The following is a 12,789-nucleotide window of genomic DNA, read 5'->3' on the forward strand; positions in this document are numbered from 1 at the left end:
TCATGGACAGAAGACAGGACAAAATATTCATGTTTGAAATTGTGTTTTGATCCGGATAAGGACACTATTACAATAGACAGTCAAATAAGCTTTATTCCGTATCACACTTTGCAAATATTGAGGAGCATAACACAACGGAAAATACACACACACACACACACACACACACACATATATATATATATATATATATATATATATATATATATATATATATATATATATATATATAATTGCTATTCTTATTGTTGCAAAGTAAATAAAGGTTTTACATTGCGTTGGTGACGCAAACGTTACGGAATGACCCCAATGGGTTGTAATGAGAATGCCTTTGCCCGAAGGTTTTTAGTATATTATAATGAATATGAAACTAATTTTAGCTTAAGGCCTATTATACACCATCCGTTTTTCCATGTTAAATTCCATGCAATATAGACATGTATGGACAGTAATCAATACAAATAGCTTAAAATTGGATGAATCGGGACATTTCAGGATTATATTGATGCAGATTACACAGCGTGTAGATAGGAAACTTACTTCAATTTAGTTGAAAAATTAAAGAAGGTTACTTTAAAATACGTGTGCCAATGTCTTGGCAAATTCGTAAATAGTGTTATTTCTATCATAATATACATTGCATAAATTTTTAGTGTTTTAACCCGTTTTTAATTGTACAATGAGGTAGTCTCCAATCAAAACAACTAAATTAGTAACGTTAAAACGACAAAAGCGGAAGTTTCGGTTTATGCTATCCGGAAATATGTTTTCCGGAAGTTTCGGTGAGACATGTCGATCTTCAACTTCTAAAGTACACTGTAGTGACAGTGACACCTAGTGTAGGAAAAAAGTATAAAAGTGCCTGTACTAGAGTGAGAAGTGCTAGCTGTGGTGAATTTTTTTAAATATTAAAATGGCTTCCGAAAGTTCATAATTTTTATTAGGTAAGACTTTACGTGGTTTATGAAATAAAATGAAATATATTCCTACAATATATTCCATGGTGTATTGAGTTGTCAGTGGTAAAATTCCTTTGTCGCGCTGACTCATCCGGGCTCTTGACTAAGGGGATGTTTCAGTTCAATATGGCTGCCTGTATAGTTGATAGTCGAAAATAAATAGAAAGTCGTAAGTAAATCAGTCAGTTTTATGGAAAAACGGTGTTAATAATCATTTTATTTTTTCGTAAAAGGTACTCTATGAAACAGATATTACTTGTTGTTGTAGAAGAGTGATAACTGCGTTGTTTTCAGTGTTACACGACTTTTGTCATGTTTGTTGATAATTTTAACGGTTTTAATTAATGTTTTATGAGAGTGGAATTACGTATTTAGGATCGTGTCTTTGATCTGTTTTTCGAATTACTTTTTTGGTTTTAATTACCATGTTGATAACGATAAAAAATTAGTAATAGCTGTAAAACGTCATTAAATTGCTTTTCATATAATATAATTTGGTCGCAGTTTTTTTTTTTTTTAAAAAAAAGCTTTGTATAATCTTTTGACGTAATCTTGTGATTATGATGATGTTTTCTTGTTCTTGATATAGGTAGAGTTGTGATGTGTAATTGTTTTTCGATACTTGATTAGTTATGAGAGTTCACGAATTACGTGACCCGTAAAATCTCAGGCGGGTGATTGGTTGTGATGCTAACAAATGACTTGACCCGTAAAATCACAAAGGGAGGTGGGAAATGAGAGCACATATATTGAGAGTTAACAACTTATAAAAGAGAATGAAGGATTTAATAAATGATTGTTCGAATTTAAGAAAATAATTTTTGGAAGTGGTACACTACGCACATTTTGTCGATAGGGTTTATTTTGCGAGTTCTTAACAATTTTCCTTTGCATAATTTGCAATGTTCTGATGTAGCATGTGCAGTGTTAGGAAGTAGCTAGGTACAAAAGGCGTACCTAAGTTCCGTACCTATGTACATTTAAAATTTAGTACCTGGTACAATTTTCCTGTACGTAGGACCTTTTTTTTAGTTTTTTTTTTTTTTTTTTTTTTAGGTAGGTCGCACACATTGATTTTCGGTGAATCATAATTTGTTACCTGCTTCACCAATGATCAAAGTTCATCTATATCATGATTTGCTAGCCCATGTTTTTATTGGTTTCAGTTTGAGATAGTATCAGATCCAAAGTACAAATAAGTGAAGACTTGATGTAATTTTACTTGGTTCGGTTGGTCATATTTAGTAAGAACTAGCATCAATACTTTCTCTTGCTCACGATCGCGTGGCTTCAAACCACTCAATTTCTGTGCTTCGTATGTCGACTGCGATTCTGATGACATTTTTTATTTACACCTCAACACACATTTTGCAAGGAAAATGTTTTATATATCAAAAGAGGTTTGAGAAATGAACCAGAAAATACAAATATGTTCACTGAGCGCCAAAATGGATATGCACTCTTAATCTACAAAACTCAACTGTCCTTATGTACAAATAAAGTTCCTCCCCATGGTCTTTTAATATAATTAAATACCATATTCTAACTTCATTTGACAGATGACTATTCATTTATATATGAACGTTCTTGGGTAGCAACTTGTGCCTAGGAAAGTACCCTAGGTACTTTGGTCAGTACCTGTACTTGTAACTAGGTACATTGGCCAGCTAGTACCTAATACCTGTACCTAGGTACAATTTTGGTCAGTTCCTTGTGCCTGTACCTAGGTACAAAAATTGAGTACCTAACCTAACACTGAGCATGTGTCACTATGCTGATATTTTCTATATACTTGTGTATTAAATGATCAAAAATAACACTCATTAATGAATTTTTTTGCACCTTGAAATTAGATTGCTTCTGATGGAATCAAAAGAACGGAATTTTCACTAAAGCTACGGAGGTGCTAATGCTAAAACAAAGAATGATTATCATTCTGTTTAGATAACATGCATCGAATACTCGTGTTCAGCTACAAAGTATGCTGATATTTTTCTCAGTGAAATTACATGCTTACAAGCTTTTGGCGCTGCAAAAGCAGGTTGCGCATGTTTGCATATTAGCGGAAGTAAGTCTTCCGATTCATTAAATGATACAGCAGAAGCTAATGCTTCATATAATTATTCGTTTTGGATAACCCTATCGAATTTTTTCGTGTTTAGTTATGAAGACACACTTAGTTTGAATGGCTTGGTCAATTCTTTGTTGCTTATAGTAGATTTGTTATGGGCGCTGATATAAAAATTTTGGAGTGCTTGAGACTTTGTCATTTGACGTAACGTACTATTGATTATTGTGGTATATTTTGCCTCTTCATAATTGTATGATTTCGAGTGTGTATATATATATATATATTTCCAAGAGAGTGGCACATTATTGAGTTCACGAGTTATTCGAATGTTTGCTTTGATAACAGTTCATGCTTTCTCTTGTAACTTCAAATGTTATTATGCATGAAATGTTTGTACCCTCCACGAAATTACTATAGTTTCTGTGACAAGAATTCACATGCTGAATTTTTCGCGCTACGATAGTAAGTTGCGCATGATTGCATAATAATGGAAGTGACTCTGATGTGTTCAATCTTACTGTAGATGTTAATGATGCACGTATGAATAATTATCATTCATTTTGGCTAACCCATAACCAGTTGTGCCAATTCCTGAATAATTTTAGGCGTGGAGTTCAAGTATACTTCATTTACAGATAACCCAATCCTATGGTGGCCAGGGAAACTTGTGGTGGGAGGGCTTTTATAAATCGGCGCTCAAACTGGTATCTTTTCTTGTGTGTGAAGCTGCTGTTAGTGTTACATGGCTTGAATAGTTTTTTCTTCTATGTGGTAAATTTGGGGGCGATGATGGTGATACCCCATATTTCTGAAGGAACTTTACTTTTTTATTTATTGTTTTTTTACTAATTCCCTAATGATTGTCATGTTATTTTGCCTCATTTTCATAACTGTATGATTTCGAGGTGTACGTGCATTTTTGAAAGTTTCACAGGCTACTGAATTTACGAATCGTTTTGAATGTTTACTCTGATAAGATTTTCTTCGTGGATTCTCATGAGTCACCCATCTCTTGTATCAGAAAAGGCATAACCGTGGGAGGTAAAACTAGAAATTTCATTTTGTTTCTTTCTTTCTTTCCCGTTTTTTCTCACACAACTTTTCTCACACAACTTAAAGTATCATTATGCAGTATGTCAGTATGCTGATATTCTTTATAAACTGAAAAAGTACGAGGGTGGGGGACGCACGGTGAGTTAGTGAAAGAGTACTTATCTCTGGTGCACAGGTTCCAGATTCAATCTCCAACCACGTAAGTTTGTTGTGGGCATCGTTTTGTCCATGGGTTTTCTCCCACATTCTCATTCCACCAATTATTTAATTATCCACTTTGGTTGGTCTTATTTGAAGTTTAACATCCTTTTTATTAGCAAGGCTGTATGAAACATGGACCTGGAGCTGAACATGGGATCCGAGCCACGTGAGTTTCCATCAGGGTTTCCTGGGTCTCCTACTCTGAAGGCAGGTACGCTAACCATATACCCACGAGAGGGCTTTATCATTCGTTTCCATTAATTCATCCGTCTACTTTAATCCAGTGTTCATACCAGTAGTGCATAAACTTGAAATTTCATTTCATTTTAACGTACTTACATAACTGGGTTTCTGGCACTACGTAAGAAAGCTGTATATAATAGAATTGTAATAGAAGTGAATCTCCTGATTCATTAAAAATTGAGAGGTGGAGTACATTGCAGTGGGATGGTGATTATAGTTTCCGATAACACCGAACTAGTTCTTTATATTTATCTATGCCGTTAACTTCTGCCTGTTTCTGTATGTGGTTGCTAGTCCTACTGTGTTGTCGTATGTTAGCTGCTATTGGATGATGCCTGCATTTTAAATGTTGACACAATAATTAACTGAAAAAAAAAATATTCATAGTTTTGCTACATTGTTATTGTGTTTTGACGTAATTCTACTAATCTGTAGTGATACTCTTTTGCTGTGTTTTAATTGTAGTTTTGACTAGCAGCGTTCACCCCGCTTCGCTGCGGTCACCCCGGAACGCAATAAACTTTGTTACTTAGATAATTTTTACTTTTTCGCTTTATCGCCTGTCATTTATGTTAACCCGCCGAGTGACACGGTCATGCGGGTTGCATATAAATACGTTTATTTTTACCTATGATGAACTAACAAAGGATTTGTACGTTATGGACACTTGAATGGTCAATTATCTCAAGACACTGGTAATTAAAAATTAAAGTGATATGATAAAAACCATCTAGGGTCCAAATCCTAATAACCCCCCAAAAATGAAAGAAATTGGTTCAGCCGTATTAGCGTGATGAGGGAACAAAGGATTTGTACGTTCTCTTTTATATATAAGATTTGCTTTTTTTTTTCCTTTTTTCGCGGTTGATGAGTTACCGATTTGTAAAATTTCTTGACTACTTTGAGCCCTCGAAGATTGGTAGGTTTATTGGTGTGATATATTACTCGAAAGGAATCATAGTTTAGGTGAACAGTTGTCAGAAATTCAGAAATACTTCTTACTAATTTAAGTTCCGCAACCTTAATCAGTGATTTAACATAAAAACACATTTGTCCACCCAAGACTGAAAAAACAGTAGATGAAACTAATGAATTACAAGTATATTGTAGAGGTTCTACAAAATCAGTTTTCATCACTTGGATGATTCGTACTAAAAGTCAGATAGGGTCGCTGTTCGTGTATTTTAAGTTTCCACGCTTCATAGGTATTTTTTATTATTTCCTGATTCCATCATTCTGTTGGATGTAGATGTACATGAGGCCTCTCAAGCGCCTTCTTTCATTTAACAGTTTCGTCGTGGATTCTTGTCATTGTTATTCGTCTTTCCAGTTATTGTATATTTCATCCTCAGATCTGTTCCTTGGTCTTTCTTGAGGCTGTTTTTCTGCCATTTTGTTTTACGTTCTGGTATTTGCGAGAATGCTTCCCAGGGATTTTTTCGGTTGCACTGCCATTTTTTTTCATTCTGCTGTCACTTCTGATTCCTGGTACACAATGAGTGCACTGTTTGTGATAATATTAAGGTAGGATGATGACCATTTCTGCATGTTTTACAGAACTAGTACGACGCATTTCTTTGATTTGTAGTAAGGCTTGGGGAATAAAACCTTCAGTATAATATCAGCGTGCGTAGGTAGGTTTTATGTTACAAGATTAATACCTACTGGTTTATATTCAACGAAATCCTACACGTTTTACTATTAATGGAAGTTTATTTATGAGAAAGAGGTTCATAAGATAATCCAAATAGTTGCATCGAACTGAAAAGAAATATAATCCTAGCCTAAACTAACATGACGTCTATGACTATTATCAGCTAATTGAGAAATGTGCAGATCGTATTTTGTCAAGAAATACCTATTCCATGTATACTTCGAGTCTTTGATGCCTTCACAATGGTAGAGCGTTCACATCTGGTGCATGCGGTCCCGGGTTCAAACCCTGCTCCGCCATGTGAACTTTGTGGTGGACAAGCACCGTGTGTGTGAGTTTCCTCGGGATTCTCCCGTTTCCTCCCACTTTCTTCATTCCACCATTTCATTCATTTCCCATCACCGTCTCCTTTAGCCTAGCCGGCATAAACTCAAAAATTTCATTTTTTCTTTGATGCCTTCAGAACTCAAGTCTTTACTTTTCCTGTATTATATAAATTGTTTGATGGAACCTAGCATCCCTTTTCAGCATCAAGGCTTTGAAACCTGATTTGACGAGAGACCGAGAGCACTATAATGTATATAGATTTGAATGATCTCCACCGGGAATCGAGCCTCGGCATACTAAGGATTGAAAGCATCATTCCAAAATGCTTTTCACACTTACTATATTCGTTATGTGTGTTCAACTGTTCAACGGTAATTCTTCATAAATGTGATATATATAGAGTTTTGCTTTTGGAGGTGAGTTGAGAAGTCCTTACGGTTTCATGACCTTTTGTTGCTAATACCGAAAAAATTGCAGGATACTTCTCATCAATCCGAATGTTAAAACTAGCTTTTATTTCCTGTCTGTGCAGATACATAATTTTCAGTATTGGTCCAGCATAATACGGAATTTTTTAAAAGCTTCTGAGACTTTGTTTTAAATATTCAGAAATTAAGACACTGTACGCTATTTCACTGGTCACACTCACTCAGTTTTGCATGCACCATTTGGCCGTCTATTTCCCATTGTAACCTGTAACACCATTTAGTTATTTCCTATAATTATTATTCTGGCAATTTGAAAATTAAATGAAATCCTTAAGTTTAAGTCTTACGATTATGCCTTTCAGATTAAGGGAGACAGATGATTTAGGTAAGTGAATGATAAAAGAATTGATGGAATGAGGATGTGGGAGGAAATGAGTACTCCGAGAAAATCCTCAGACACGATGTTGTCCACCACAAACTTACTTGACATGGGATCGGACCAGGGACCCCACGCACCACACGTAAGCGCTCTACCACTGAGCCACCGTACCTCCCCCTCCCCTCTGGCAACTTCCGATCCAGATTATTCTGGATATTCATCAAGTACTAAATAGTGCAAGGACACATTTCATTGACAATTGAAAATTGTAAATGGTAGGTCTCAACATTTTACTTAAATATTACAATCTTTTTGAAATTTGTTTTCGTCTCGGAAATCTCATTCATGGTAGCAGGGGACTAATTATGATACTCAAGAGGTTCTTAGTTTTTAATATTTGTTAGTATTACTGTCTAGATCAGTAATTACTAACGTGTGAAGATCTCTCTCTTGTAGGCATATGTTTATTCAGAGAATAAGAGTTCTCACTCAATCTGCCACCTTGCGAAATAGCTTTCAATAAGGTATTACTTGCACTTTCCATTTATTGAAAGTAAAATTCTGGGCTTATTACTAAGGTACAAAACTATTCTTTCTTTCAAATTAATTATTAATCGTGAGAAGTTTGTCTTCCAGTGAGTTGTATTGGCCTGGCCTCGCGCCTCTCTAGCAGCTTCCTTTAATGTAATAATTATGTATTATTTCTTAACCGTAAATATATATCTTTTTAAACAACATGTAAACATCAAAATGGTGGTGGATTTCCAGTAATAACCTCTTGAATTTCAGGATAAATCCAAATTTTGTTGCTCGTATTCTTGAGAAATGTTGATTATTTTCATACCCTTTATCTCCTGAGGTAATTATGGATGGAGTTAGGTATTGTCGAAGCTAGATATTCACTGTGTGAGAAATTGATGTATTGTTTGTAGTATTTGGAACGCATATGCCTTTGGTTGTGTTGATTTTAGAGATGTAACTTCTGATTGATTTCAGCAGTTGTTGTTTCATGTTTTTTTTTTGGTAATAGCCACATTTTTTCTTGTGATATGTTTTTACTATAAAAGGGAATACCTAGAGATGATGTGTTTAGGGTTATGAAATCTACAGATATATGATTATGTAAATGTTAAGTCTTATTGTTAGCAGATTTTTAATATATTTTTATTAGTATGGCCAAATTTTGAACTTGGGCGGGCTGTACTACCCAGAGCATGGTGTGTGTTTATAATGTAAGGGTACCACCATGCTTTGTGAAGCTTAATGTTTGTAATCTGTATTGAGTGTTTTGTGTTTCATTGAAGCGTGATAGGAATCGATTTTAAATGTTGAAATACCAGATGCAGTGAATGTATAGAAGGTATACTTGCAGCTTCTTCAAAAAGTGTTGCTTATCAATCATTGATGCTTTTCAGTAATAAGATTCTTTCGTCGAATTACTTGTAATTTGTGTGTTTCTAATGTAAACTGTGCTTTGTACTTAACGACGTCACGTTATGTGAGGACCAATGTGGCTTTATTTACTTATTTATTTTTTAAAATTTTTTCCTCACGTGATCTACTGAAGATCATCGTCGAAACTTAACCAGTGCTCTGTTAGGATATTAGTTCTTCATTACTGCCACGTATTCATATGCACATTCGTGCAAATTATGGTTGAAACTTTCAGTGGAAGTGTGTATGTGTGTAGTAACTCACATCAGCTCATTTATTTCAAACTAAGTAGGTGCGTGTGGAACATGGTGTGATCAATTTTGCTGTCAAGTTACACACATGATTAATACCTCACCGGTACTCCCTCACCCACTTAAAACTTTTAAATGCTAGTGTGGATCACGTGATTATATCATTCGATACTCACTTAAATTTGATTCTACATATCCTAAGATATCGAGTGCAGCCTTAATACTCATAAAATTAGTTGTAATTTTATATATATAATAAGAAGTAATCGAGTTCCGTTATAAATCTTGGAAACTACATCCTGGAAAGTGTAAAGACTTGCTGTGATTTTTACTCTGTTTGATAACAATGTAGCTAAATTTATTTTATTATCGTCAAACTGCAAAGCAGTTTCATCTGCACTGTTCTCGTTCTTATTTTACAAACTAAATGTTGACAGGTCTTTTTATCGGCAGTTGTAGTTGAATTTTTTCATACATTCCCCGTAATTAATTGCCACGAGGTGTGAGCATGTGGCAGACTACCATAAACCTGCCACGTTCAAATTGTCCCCAACCGGCTTTCTTTGTACTCGAGCAGAAAATTTGCCCTAACCACATTCATAAATAACGCTCCAAGTAAGTCGTAAATGGCACGAGTGTGGTGTCGACGGGACGCATTGTTGTGATCGCGAAAGTTGCATTGAAAATGAATACATTTCGCTAATATGTATCAATAATAATAATAAATTATTCAATGTATCTTTGCTTCAATTTCAGCAGAATTTATTTAGCCTATTTTGTTCCATATTGCCTTTATTATTATTAGATAGCGAATATTGCTTACTCTACATTTTCTTCAAAATAAAGACTTCGTTGGGATAACAACAAATTATTTCAGTTCTAGGAAATTGTAAGAATTACAGAGAGTAGTTTAGTCCAGATTCGGATCAATGGCGGATTTATCAAATCCGTATATAGAAACAACAAATTCATTTAGTTCTTTTTGGTCGTTCCTGTCAATCCTAATTTGATTCAGGTATCGCCAGCCACGAGTCTCAATATCACAGAAATTTTTCCCAGTATTTAAGCCTATTATTAGTGAGATCTGCATCCTGACCGTGAGAGATCTTATAATGGACTATCTTCTACAATAGTTTGATGCGCGATCTTAAGGTTCTAAGAAAACGAACGTTTGTGGTGTTAGCTACAATGCTTTCTAGACTCGTGAAAAATGCATCATTTTGCATCTCCAGTAGTAGTAATTTTTTACATTGTGAAGTCATTATTTGTATATTTTCCAGTGAGTATTGTGCAACCAAATTTTACAGACTACAGTTGTGGTTACTAATGATATTACTATGTGGTTTGGTATGACACAGGCTCCTGATTGCAGATGGTTAGTACTTTCACGTTATACCAAATTCACATTTCTTCTTTTTCTTCAAATAATTGGAATACAATTTCCCTTTTTATATTATTAGTTGATTTTTGTTTCTGTGTGTTTCGCTCACAATTACGAAAGTGCTTCACATTTTCAAGTCCAAAACAATCCATATATACAAACGCGCGTGATAGTGGTAGTTTCACATCTGGTGCATTACTACCACGTGGATCGTTCCGACACACTTTCGTCGTGTTGCGTGAGCGTCAAATATTTTTAAATTAGTTCATGCTGTACGTTTGAAATGAAAAGCCTCATTTAAAATGCTGCACGGTACTTAAAACAACTGGAGAAGCTCTCTGGCTAGCTGCCTCGGGGAATAACGAACACAAAAACTGTATCTCTGATAGTTCAGTGGTCTGAAATATTTCTTTATACGTGGACAAACACCGTGTGTGTTGATTTTCTCGGGGTTCTCCCGTTTCCTCTCCCTTCCTTCGTTCCACCATTTTCATGCTTTGCCATCATCCCCATTTACTTTAGTCTCGGTGGATAATCATGGTACGTAAAACTAGGAATTTCATTTCGTTTCAATTTTTTACGTGGAAGACCAGCATTCAGTTTCCCCACAGTTTTATCCATCAGCTTTTCGTTCTAAACATACTTCCATACGCAATGGTATTAAGTAAAATATAGTACAAATGATCTCTTTAAGAGATAGATGCTTCACATTTTCAAGTCACATAAATTATGAATAGCCACATAAATTATCTAGTCTTTCACTCCATATGAGTCGTCCAGTTCCAAAACGGCTCTCGTCCATTTACAGCAAATCGCAGAAAACTTAGAAAAAATGTAGGATCTGCATCTTTAGTAGCACTTGGAATACTTCAGTGTGTACATGTGAAATACATGAACATCTTCAAATATTCCCAATTCTACAAAACGCATGGATCCTACAGTTTTCCTCAGTTGTTAGGGATTTGATGCAAATGGACAAGAGTCATTTTGGAACTGGGCGACTCATGTGAGATTGTGAAAGGTACGGAGTTTTTCTTGTTTATCAGAGGTAGAATCAAATGTTTAATAACTCCAGTGCATGATAAGTGGTTGAAATTTAACTTATATAAGAAATATTTTAATTTATTGAGGAATGTGAAATTTAATATCGCCTCAGGATGGTTGATACTTCCTGTAGGTGGGATGAGTTCTAAATAGTCTCGATTTTGTGGTGCATGCTTTTATGACTGAAACATTCCCAACGGGAGAAATTTTATTGAAGGAAGTTTACGAGAACCTATGTATCTACAAGTAATTTTCAAACATTTAGGATCAAGTGAAAATTCGTGGAAGGCCTTACAGCTTTGAGCCTTGGTGAACCTAGAATGAATTTGCTCGTGTCGTCACCTTATACCGTTGGGAAGTCTTGTGTATTGAAACTATGTTAAAACGCCATCCTTTATATTATTATTTTCTCGAGGCATATCATTCATTAACCTGGGGAATTTAGGTATTGAAACAATTTAGAATGCTACCCTCGCTGGTCCAGTGGTTAGCGTGAGTTTCCAAGTTCATCTCTGTGAGAGTATCGAACTCACTATGGCAGTTCAGATCCCACTTTAAATTTTTTGTAGTATTCTGAATAGCCTCACTGGTAACAAAGAACGTAAATACCTTTCAGTTCCTTAGGAAGTACACCGTATATTTTAATCCAGAAATGTGATAAAAGTTTGTATCACAAAATTTCAATTTAGTCAGTACTCCAAATTTCAAATAGAAGTTTTCGACAAGAATGTGAGATTATTGAAGTTCTCGGTTCTGATTAGTGATGCAAATATTTATAGCTCTAGTAACCATGACTTCATCTTAGTTTTTGAGCTCGTGTAAATTAGAGGTACTCTCCAATGCTATGTAATTTTCAAGTATCATTTTATCTAAAGGTAATATAGAATTCATAATGAACTAAAATAAATTGGATATTTTATTCCAGCCAATCTAGATGATTGATTAATAGAAAGATTGGACTTGCGGTTGGCTATACTCATCGGGACTTAAGTGTATCTTACCATTCACATCTCAGGATCGTACTTGTAGACACATAAGTAATGACCAGTTATCTTTTTACCTTTTACTGTGAATGTCTCTGGTAAAGTAGCTTTCTTTCCCTCTGAAACTTGAACTACTTTAATAAATAAATTACCAGCGTGCGTACGTGACTAGCTAGGTTCTAATTCGAATCGCGCAGCCGGTCGTCCTGACTAGGGTTGGTCTTTAGCCCCATCAGGCCATTCCTGCCATGATATCTACATATAAAGCTCTGATACTTTCAAAATTCTTCTCTTAATACATACCTGAGACTCTTAGCAAATAAATAATCTGTGGCTCAAACCTTGTTTTATTCGTCACTCACCCTGTGTGATATACTATTT

At 35.1% G+C, this 12,789-nt stretch overlaps 1 protein-coding gene across 7 annotated transcripts in view; it reads left to right on the plus strand.

Annotated features, from left to right (window-relative positions):
- Nucleotides 1-806: 806 nt before the first annotated feature.
- The window catches only part of HUWE1 (HECT, UBA and WWE domain containing E3 ubiquitin protein ligase 1), a 220,624-nt gene continuing 208,641 nt past the window's right edge, over nt 807-12,789 (plus strand). For 4 of the 7 annotated variants that reach the window (XM_081761379.1, XM_081761384.1, XM_081761385.1 and 1 more), the window contains exon 1: nt 829-944. The gene's annotated coding sequence lies outside the window, so the exon portion shown is untranslated. Of the gene's footprint in view, nt 945-1,097; nt 1,129-12,789 lie in introns of those variants that run through there. The other 3 variants (XM_081761380.1, XM_081761382.1, XM_081761381.1) reach the window with 3 other exon arrangements.

Source organism: Thermobia domestica, chromosome 6 (genome assembly GCF_964235325.1).
Source record: "Thermobia domestica chromosome 6, izTheDome1.hap1.1, whole genome shotgun sequence".
Taxonomy (NCBI): domain Eukaryota; kingdom Metazoa; phylum Arthropoda; class Insecta; order Zygentoma; family Lepismatidae; genus Thermobia; species Thermobia domestica.